Source organism: Pongo abelii, chromosome 6 (genome assembly GCF_028885655.2).
Source record: "Pongo abelii isolate AG06213 chromosome 6, NHGRI_mPonAbe1-v2.0_pri, whole genome shotgun sequence".
NCBI lineage: Eukaryota > Metazoa > Chordata > Mammalia > Primates > Hominidae > Pongo > Pongo abelii.
The window spans coordinates 29,061,360-29,072,254 of NC_071991.2; the positions used below are offsets into that span (position 1 = coordinate 29,061,360).

The 10,895-nt window shown below is 45.9% G+C and overlaps 1 long non-coding RNA gene and 1 pseudogene across 1 annotated transcript; one reads left to right on the plus strand and one right to left on the minus strand.

The window, feature by feature from the left end:
• Positions 1-479: 479 nt before the first annotated feature.
• On the minus strand, positions 480-6,983 carry LOC100442939 (pre-mRNA-splicing factor RBM22-like; annotated as a pseudogene).
• Positions 6,984-8,200: 1,217 nt separating this feature from the next.
• On the plus strand, positions 8,201-9,396 carry LOC134761715 (uncharacterized). Its single transcript, XR_010140778.1, has 2 exons — positions 8,201-8,519; positions 9,047-9,396. It is a non-coding gene; the product is annotated as an uncharacterized LOC134761715 (long non-coding RNA).
• Positions 9,397-10,895: the final 1,499 nt, after the last annotated feature.

Sequence of the window (10,895 nt, forward strand, 5' to 3'; positions counted from 1 at the left end):
ACTGAGCTTCCTGGGGCACTGGCCAAAACTAGAATTTGGCCCAGGGAAGGGCAAGCCCCTTAAAGCAGTGTGTGGGTACGCAGGGCCCCCACAAGGCAGGGCATGCCTGGCAGGGCCAAGCCAGTGATGTTACCGGGCTCAAAGAGCAACCATCCACATCGCTGAGGGCAGGATAGGAGCAAGTGGACCAGCCTGCAACCTCTTCAACTCAAGGAAGCAGCGATGGCTGGACTCTCGCACCCTAAGTGGCCACCATTCAACCATCAGTGGGGCACAGGCCAGAGACCATTGATCTATCGGGTTGTCCTGGGGCCCTGCTTCCACTGCACAAGAACGACTTCAAATTGCAGAATCAAGTAGAAGCTGGTGAAGAATGGGCCCAGGAGTCCGGGTCCCTGGGTCTGCTGTCCTCGGCAGGTCCAAAGGACAGAAATAGTCAGAAAAGCTGTCTATGGTCAGAAAAAGTCAGAAAGGTAGTCTCACTCCTTGGAAGGAGGCTCCAAGGTGGGGACCAGAGCTGCGGCAGGAGGAGGAGCTCCTGGCGGCCCTGAAATAGGCTCTGGCAGGATCCCAGAGTCTGCCGTTCTGTCCTTCTCTTTCTCCTTTTCCTTGAGGGCTTGGAATCGTCCCCCATTTGACGGTGAGTCTGCAGCCATGGACAATCAATTTACAAAAGGACTTCTCAGTGGCCATTTCCATAGCCTGCCCTGTGGAAAGCTGATGAGAGCACACTGCTGTCTCTGCACAACAGTGACCATCCGGATCTCGCCAACAGGTAGAGATCATTTCTTAAATCTGTCTCAGAAATGGTATCCCCCAGACCATCAACATAGACGGTGGGCAGACTTCTCTGCCAGTGGGTCCAGATGAAGCATGGTTGAAGCCTGCTCTAGAAGCTTATCTGCTATGGGGTCATTGTTTCCGCATATCGATCTTTAATATCGTGATCAGCAAGGGAGTCATCTGGATCTACAGGCTTCTCATGTCTGTGCAGACACTCCTCTCCTCTCTCACCCTCTCCCTTTACTCGAAAAGAGCAAATGTGGGGCTTATTCCTTAGGCAGCAGAGTGTGGTCTGGGCCAGTTTAGGCAGCATGTCACTGGTGCATGTGGCTTTCCCCAACGGGACAGCTGGTCATATTCTGTTAGGGTTAGAAATCCCTCTCTCCATATCTGCAGTGGCCTTTTAAAGACAATTCTGCATCATGAACCTGGATGGGCAGTCATACTACAGGTGTGAGAGGCAGGTCTGACGGACATTTTCTGCAGGCTCAGCACCCTTCAGTCTTGGAATGCATGTGCACCACGCAGCCCCAGCCAGACACTGAATGACCTGGCACAGATTTTGCATTTTTTCTCATCATTTTCTTTGGTCATTCAGATACACAGGTTTTCTCTAGGACATGTGTGACACAGAAGAGAGAACCATCCTCCCAGTTTTGTCTGTTTTAGGTGCTGGAGCCCAGAGAGGTCTCCTCTTGAGAGGGTCGGCAGGCAGTAGTAGCTTTTTAGGTGGGAGAGAGGACCCCCACAATCCCAGCAGCCCCAGCTCCTCTTTCTGGCTCTTTTCTTGAGACCCTGGACAACTGCCTTTGACCACATGTGATTCATCTTTCTTTACTCAAGGCAAACATCGCTCCCAAGGAATCTCCATTCTTGGAGGAAACTCTTGGCTTCCTGGTCTCTCCAAGACCTGGCCTGGAAGAGACAGAGAAATGTGAATGCATCTTGAAATACAGTGTATACTTGATGATTTTCAAAGACCCTCCCTCTACACTCACAGGGCTTAAGGAGACCTTGTGTCTGCTGCTGGGAGATGACAAAACCTTAAGTGAGAAGGTCAAGAACCAGGATCACTAGAAAAAGAAATGTCCAATCTCTAAACGTATAGACATGTTGGGAAACATCTGTGTGTCTGGATATTTATTGTGTCCAATGATGGATAAAGACAAAAACTCACCGGGCACGGTGGCTAATGCCCTTAATCCCAGCACTTTGGGAGGCCAAGGCAGACGGGTCACCTGAGGTCAGGAATTCAAGACCAGCCTGGCCAACATGGCAAACCCCAACCTGGCAAAACCCCATACAAAAATTATCGGGGCATGGTGGTGTGAACCTGTAAACCCAGCTACTTGAAAGGCTAAGGCAAGAGAGTCATTTGAACCCTGGAGGCAGAGGTTGCAGTGAGCCAAGATCACCCCACTGCACTCCAGCCTGGGCAACAGAGTGAGACCTTGTCTCAAACAACAACAACAACAACAACAACAAAATCAACAAAAAGAAACCTCAAAAGCAAAAAGATTTTGGCTAAGCACTCCTGGCCTGGAAGGGCTCTTCCTTTGTTTTACGCGCAGGTGATCTGTCCTGAAAAGAGGCCTGTGGCCCCCTCCTGGTCACAAAGTCTTACTTGGTAAGAGCTCCAAGAACACAGAGCCACAGGCCCATCATCCATGGAGCTGCCTCTGCTGACCAGGATGGAAACTCAGGGTAAAGGTGACTGAGGCTAGAACAAAAAGATTAGAGAAAAATAAAGAAAACTAATTTGAAAAAAATTAAAGAAAAGTATAGTAACATGAAGTAATTTTTATTAAAGCCTTGTCTGTAAGTTAAATATGGCTAATCACAGTACTGTACATAATAATCTAAAATTTTAACTATTGGCCAAGCACAGTGGCTCATGCCTATAATCCCAGCAGTTTGGGAGGCCAAGGTGGGAGAACTGCATGAACCTAGGAATTGGAAACTAGCCTGGGCCACAGAGTGAGACCATGCCTCTACCAAACAATAAAACATTAGCTGCATATGGTGGCATGGCCTGTAAAACAATAAATAGAAATGAAATTATAACTACCACAAACTAAGCTACAATATTTATGTCCACAAATTAATAGTCAATTTATTTCAGTCCAAAAGAGATAACCAAGAATTGATTTCAAAATCAATTCAGAGCTTTGCCCTCTCTGTGTGGTGGAAGAGCAAGAAACAGACTCCCTCTGGCACCAAACACACACGAAGCCAGACCAACCACATGAACCAGATGTCTCCAAACACTAGAAGCATCTGCAAGGAGCACAGGACTGAGGTCTGGAGGCTGAAACCAAGAGAGGGGACTGCGTTGCTGCCCCAGCTTAGAGCCTCCTGGCAGTGCAGGGTGGAAGGATATAGGAAGAGCATGGAAGTCCACATGTTAAGGAGACAGGGTTGAGAATGTGAGGAGAGAAAAACATATGGCTGAGTACCAGAAAGTAGGGAGGAGTGGCTGAAGTAGGGGTAAGATTGGTGAGTAGAAGACGGGGGCTCATTGAACCATTGGCAGGTATATGGGTAAATACCAATCAAGATAAATAATATTACCCAGTACAAAAGGGAAAAGGGCACCCTACACCTTTTTTTTTTTTTTTTTTTTTTTTTTTTGAGACAGAGTCTTGCTATGTCACCCAGGCTATGGTGCAGTGGCGCAATCTCGGCTCACTGCAACCTCTGCCTCCTGGGTTCAAGTGATTCTCCTGCCTCAGCCTCCTGAGTAGCTGGGATTACAGGCACACGCCACCATCCCCGGCTAATTTTTGTATTTTTAGTAGAGACAGGGTTTCACTATGTCGGTCAGGCTGGTCACGAACTCCTGACCTCGTGATCCGCCTGCCTGGGCCTCCCAAAGTGCTGGAATTACAGGTGTGAGCCACTGTGACTGGCCCACCCTACATTTTTTTCAGAGCATTTTCACAAGAAAACTTGTCATTATGAGTTTAATATTGTCCAAAAGTAGAAGAGGGAACATTTCCCAATATATTTTAGGAAGCTAGTATTACTCTCCAATAGAATCAGAGAAAGGCAGTACCAAAAAAAAAAAACAAAACAAAACCCTGTAAAACAGTATGCCTCATGAAACTCGATGTGGAAGTCCCCAACAAAACATTATTCAACAGAGCCACATGCTTCACCCATGAGTGAATTTCTTCAAGGAGTCATAAAGATTTGGGGAAATCAAAGGAAATCTTTTATTAAGAATTAAAGTTGTAGACTCCTATCTTGAGTTGATTACTTTGAATTTTTGGTCCCAAAATACATATAGGACCAGGTCTAATTCTATAATCTTTATCACATGCAGCCAGATGCTGAAGAGAAATAGATACAACAGCAATATGGGAGTTGTCCTCTCTAAAGCCCAACTGAAAAAACCCGGAGTCAGAAGTTTTACAAACAGAAAAACAACATACTTATTCTGAATGAGGGAAGGAGAGGTAATTCAAACATTTAAATTTAAATTCCTATGAGAATACTGACTTGTTAGAAACTGAAGGAGCGAGCGATGCTTCTGAACTCCACGCTTTTCCATCAGAAAACAGAGATAGACAACCTCGAATTTATCCAGTCATAACATTAATTTCCCTATGAAACAAATCATAAAATAAATATTAAACTCATGATATATTCTGTGACTAAAAGAAGACAAGATAAACTGAACAGTTAATTATCAGTGTAATAAATTATGTACAAGAATCTTATTGCTGCATTTTTTAACAATGATGAAACTAGAAACAGTGTAAATTTCTATTAAAAAATAAACAGTGAAACAAATATTCTATACCCATTCTTTGGAATACATTTAAGACATTAAAAATAGAGAGTTAGAATCTCATGCACTTATTTGAAATAATGTAAGTGATACATTGCTTGTGAAATAGCAAAATAAAAACAATATAGTATGATATAATTTGTGTTCAAAAACTGTACATGTATTTATCTCTCTTTTTTTTTTTTTTCTGGAGGCGGGGTCTCACTCTGTCACCCAGCTGGGAGTGCAGTGGCGTGATCACAGCTCACTGAAGCCTCAAACTCCTGAGCTCAAGGGATCCTCCCCACTCAGCCTCCCAAAGTGTTGGGATTACAGGCCTGAGCCACTGCACCTGGCCAACTTTATATGTATTTATAAATTTATAGAAAACATCCAGAAGAATAAACACCAAGCTATAATAATTTCTTCTAAGAAGGGAGTGAGTTTGGAAGGAAGAGGAAGACATGGGAGACTTTCACTACATAAATATCTCTATGATCTGACATTCTTAAAATAGCATGCATTTATTTTATAACTAGAAAAGGAGGAAAAATATAAGCTTTGTTACCATTTGGTAGGACGGCAATAGTTTTGTTTTCATCAGTATTTGTATTGCATGTTAGCACATAGCACAAACCTGGAAGAGAAGGCCCAGAGGAATAATTAAAACAAAAAAAATCACACCTCAAAAAGAGAGTGGGTGTTATCTTTACATATCAACAAGTGTTCCAGGTGAGTGCTGGTCAGGATCTACCGCTGCTCCAGCTCCCTCAAATCACCTCAAATCAAATCTACCCCCTGACAAGGGGAAGGCAGAGGACAGGGAAGGCCAAGTGCCAGCAAGTGCTCTCCCCAACCAAAGGCCTGTTTCTGCAAGTTTCCTGTCATTAAGAAGAAAATGGAGTCCTAATGCGATGTGGACCCCTTCGGGATGCTGGCAGAGAAACACAAACTGGAATATGCCATAATCATACCTTAGAGGAAGACTTCTAGGTTGAGACTTGAAATTCATGAAAAGCTTGTGTGAAGTAAATAAAGCTACTCTACCTCTCTGAGTGTCAGTTTCCTCACTTATAAAATGGGGATCGCATGCCAACATCAGCAGAATACACCAAACTGCAAGGAGCTCCTGGCTGTGTGAACAGCAGCTGTGGCTGCATCACGCACCCGGCCTGTTTGTTTTTAAATAAAGTGGATTCTTGCATTAACAGTCACTTTTAGATATCTTTGTGAATTTAACTCTGGCAACAATCTTGTGAGGCAGCTGCTGGGGACAGCTGAGATCACCTGTTTTTGCAGTCACAGGAACAACAGCAGTGCCTCTTGAACACAAATCACAAAATCCTCTCTCTTCACCTTTAAGGTGATGGATGATGGATGCCCTCACGTTACAACATCCCCACCAACACTTGCAGACAAACGTATTTAGAAACTCCCACCTAACGAGGGAACACTCAGGAGTAGAATGAGAATATTGAAGGATGGGGGAGGAACGCAGGTACTTGACCCCACAGACTCTACTGAAAACAAGGGAAGAGCTGATGTGCTGTGGTCTCCCTATACCTCATCTTGCCACATCCATAGATGCCCCATGGTTCCTATTCCTTTATTTACAAAGGTGCTGATGAGCCCATGTGTAACTGATCCTGAAGGAGTAAATTATTCACAAAGTACAATAACAGGGTCAATATCCATGACCAGGGTTTTTAGGGGTTTTTATTTATAGTAACTCTCACTCAGGAATCGCAAATGAAGCCTGTTGGAATGTGCTATATGAACAAGGTCTTATTTTCATGTAGATTAACACCTTGGAATTTAGGGATTAGACATAAAAGCATAAAAGCTGGCGCCATTCCAGAATCAAAGCAACTGTCCCTGAGGACATATGGAATTTAGGGACATCAATTATTAGGAAGGTACACGAAACTAGAAGTGCTTCCAGAAGTCTCCATTGTCTAGACAGAAAAATTCAACAGATCAGCCCGAGAGAGTAAAGGTACCGTCGTGAGTGCCAGGGGTGATCAGCTTTCTATTCAAAGCAAAGATGTGCTAAGGAATTTCAAAGACTCCCCAAGTGGTCCACACCTTGAAAGTCGCTCCCACAAAGCTGGAGCACTACCTGTTCTTGAGGATCAGGTTGCCATCTGTGTCTTTGAGACACTGCCCAGTCAGGCCTCAGTTGAGATGAGGCCAATGATGTGCCAATGAAAATGCCTAAACCATCTTTATCTTTAGGTAGCCATTTGGGGGACTTTCCACCAAATGGGTTAGTGAAAAATGACGCACCAGAGACACACGCCTGGGAAGTGAAATTTTCTCCTCGGATTTTAGCATCTCCTGCGTAAACCAGTAATGACCCTCTCTGCCGCCTCAACATCCGTGAAAAAGGTACTGGTGAGGGTGACATTTTCACGAAGCCACAGGCCATGTCACCCCCTGCAAAGCTTTGAACTTGTGCACTGGCGGGCCAGGCGGCGGATTTCTCCCCATAGTGGCTGCACTGCGCTCTGCCTGGAGAGAAAAGAGGGCGGCGGCACAATGCACAGCGCCTGGACCTCAGGCCAGGTCCCATAGCAGCTTAGGAAAGCAGGCGGCTCCCTGGGCTGCAGGAGGCGCGATGCCCAGGAAAGACCTCGGGTGCAGGTGGGAGAGGGAACCCAGCCGAGCGGCGGGAAGTGGGGTGAGGACCACACCCGTCCGAGTTGGACAAGGGCGAGGTGCACTTCGCGGCGTCATGCCCTCCTCACTGACCAGCCTGGACCTGGCCCTCCTGTCCCCCTCCGGACTCACTTCTCATGACAAGGAGGTGCCTGCGATCAGTAGCCAGCACCGCTGTGGAAGCGGCGAGGTCCACACTGCCCTGCCCAACCCTCCTGGGCTGCCCGCCTCCTCGCATGTCGCCTGCTGGGATTCCAGTCCAGCCGCCTTGCCACCAACTGGCGGGGAACCGTTAAGAGCTACCGTTTCCAGCGTACCTGGCCAGGCGCGCGCCGCTTCGCTCCTCCCCCCGAGAACTTCGCCCGGCTCCCGAGCCTGGGACATGCTAGGATTGTAGTCCCGAAGCTCTTGAAAGGGCGGGAGCGGTGAAGAGACTACAACTCCCAGCATGCACAGCAAGGCCGGCACAGCCGGACTTCCCCTTCAGGACTGCGCGCCGCCTCCTGTTCATGCTGGCTGGGATTGTAATCCAGTCGCCCAGTGATGAAAAAACTGGAAGCTAATCAAAGACGACAACTCCCAGTGTGACAGGCGTAGCTCCCGCCCACCAATCCACACCTCCCTGTGTCCAGAGCAGTTCTGCCATGCCAAGGGGAGCCTGGTTGTTCCCAAACCTCTCCTGCCTGCCAGGCGACAGCAGGACCAGGGCGGCTGATCGTATCTTGTAATTATGTCACTACCTCCCCCTAAGATGCTGGCTTCATGCTTCGTCAGTGCCAGAAGTTTGATTCCTCACGGAGCAGCAGGGGACGGGGAGCTGCTCACAGACCTGTCAAGGTTCCCATGGTAACGCTCCTCCTCCTGCAGCTGGACTCGCCCCGCCTCTTCCCTCGGCTCCGCCCCTTCTCCTCGCCCCGCCCCTTCCTCGGCACCGTCTCTCCATCGGAACGGCACCTCCTCCTCGCCCCACCCCTGACACGCCCCATCGGACATGCGCAGTGTAGCCCCTGCGTAGGAATGTGGCTAACGGCCAGATGTCTGACAGTTCTCCGACTTCTGGGCATTCCACGCGGGACGCTTTCTCATGAGTGTCTGAAACCGTCAGTTCACTGGCAGAAATGGAGATACATGGTTCCTGATAACCTGGCACTTGCCTTTTCAAAGCCACCATTTCCTCTATCCTCTGGGCTGTCACAAATCCTCCTCTGCACCGCAGGAGTGCCCCTTGGAACCACATTCACCACTTCTCTGCCCCTGACCCAGGCTGGTTCCCAGGCCTTGGGGTCCTAGTGTGGACCTCCTGGAGGTAATTAATGCAGGTGCAGGACCAGAGAGCCCCTTGGTCCCTCCCAACACATGAGGGAAGTTTGTGTAGTGAGGTCATGAACAGTGTCTGTGTTTCTGCTGTAAATAGGGCTTTCTTGGAAACAATTTCCCTTTTTAAATATTCCTTTGGAACCACGTTCAGTAATTTGCTGGTGGAACTTAACAGTGATAATTCTTTGAATCCATTTTTCTTTTTCGTTTTTTGAGATGGAGTCTCGGTCTGTGGCCCAGGTTGTAGTGCGGTGACTGAATCCAGGCTCACTGCAACCTCCGCCTCCCGTGTTCAAGAGATTCTCCTGCCTCACCCTTCCCAGTAGCTGAAATTACAGGCACCTGCCACCACACCCGGCTAATTTTTGTATTTTTAGTACAGATGGGGTTTTGCCATTTTTGCCAGTCTGGTCTCGAACTCCTGACCTCAAGTGATCCGCCCACCTCGGCCTCCCAAAGTGCTGGGATTACAGGCGGGAGCTACCGCGCCTGCCCTGAATCCATTTTAACATTTAGTTTTCCAGATTAATTCGAAGTACCCCACGACTACACGCTAATGAAACTAGAGGAGGCACAGCCTCAGCTCCATGCAGCATGGATGCACAAGAGCAGAATCTCCATGGGACGCCTTTCTGGAGCATCAGTATTACTGCAGGATTTGGAAGAAACAAATTCAAATAATTTCCACAGTAAGACACTGGAAATTTAAGAGAAAGCTGGAAAGTCATCTGCCTTTAATACTTTTTTTCTCCAAGAAAAAAAAGAAACTCTAAGGAGAACCTATTTTTCATTCTTCTAGGTAGTTAAAATTAGAAATCACAGCAAGTCAATAGAAAGCTCTGCCTTACCAGTCTCCTAAATCACAATATGGCCTTGGTATGGTTTTATTTATATTTTTTGGAGGGGTTTGTTGACATGTTGGGCATAAAAACTGGGGCGTTTGACCAATTTTTGGAAGTTTTTAGCTATTAGTTGGTGATTTACTTTGTACCTCATTTAATTTTCCTGTCCCCTCTCCAACTTGGATTCAATCACTGTACAGGTCTCTAAGACTCTTCATTTTCTTTAAGCTTTTTCTCTCTTTTATTCAGAATGGGCAATTTCTATTGCTCTGTCTTCTGTTTCTAATCTTTGAATAAGCTCAAAAGTTTTTTTTTTAAATTTCTTTATCTTCCTATTGTTTCATAATTTCCATTTCTTTGCTTAGGTTCCACATCTCTTAAAATATTTTCCTTTACCCCCATGAACAGATTTATAATAACTGCCTTTAAACATCCTGAATTATAACACCTTGAATATCTTAGGATCACATCTACTGCCTGCTTTTTAAATTATGTATGGATTACATTTTCGTGTTTCCTCACACGTCTCAATGAATTTTAAAGTTGTGTACTAAAACTGTAAAGAATCATTATAGAGACTCTCAATTCTCTTGTGTAGCTTTGAAGAGCGATGTTACTGTTTACAAATGGTTTTAACTGGGCTGGATTCAAACTTCAATACCTATCTCCCCTACAATGGGCACAGCTGAAATCCTCATTCAGTTCTTACTCACACATAGGTCATATTTGTATCATACAGATGTGTTTCTATAACAATATATAATATAGGCTGGGCACAGTGGCTCATGCCTGTAATCCCAGCACTTTGGGAGGCCGAGGTGAGCGGATCATGAGGTCAGGAGTTCAAGACCAGACTGGCCTACATGGTGAAACCCCATCTCTACTAAAAATACAAAAATTAGCTGGGCATGGTGGCATGCGCCTGTAGTCCCAGCTACTTGGGAGGCTGAGGCAGGAGAATTGCTTGAACCCAGGAGCTGGAGGTTGCAGTGAGCTGAGATCACACCACTGCATTCCTGCCTGTGTGACAGAGTGAGACTCCATTAAAAAATATATATATATATAAAAAATATATATTATTCAGGTGTCTTCATTATAATCTGTGTTAATTCAACAAGCTACTCCAGTATTACTGAAAACCAGGACCTCAGTTTTTTCTGCTTATTGGATTTTGTATAAAATTATATAATATGTATATTTTTACATCTACTTACTTTCATACATTATATTTGTGATATTCATTCATGCCATTGCAGATAGTTATAATCTGTTTTTTTGTTGTTGTTGTTGCTGGGATTTTTGTTTCTTTTTTTGAGACAGAGTCTTGCTCTGTTTCTCAGGCTGGAGTGCAGTGGTGCAATGTTGGTTCACTGCAACCTTCACCTCCTGGGTTCAAGCAATTCTTCTGCCTCAGCCTCCCGGGTAGCTGGGATTAGAGGCATGCACCACCACACCTGGCTAATTTTTGTATCTTTACTAGAGATGGGGCTTCACCATGTTGGCCAGGCTGGTCTTGAACTCCT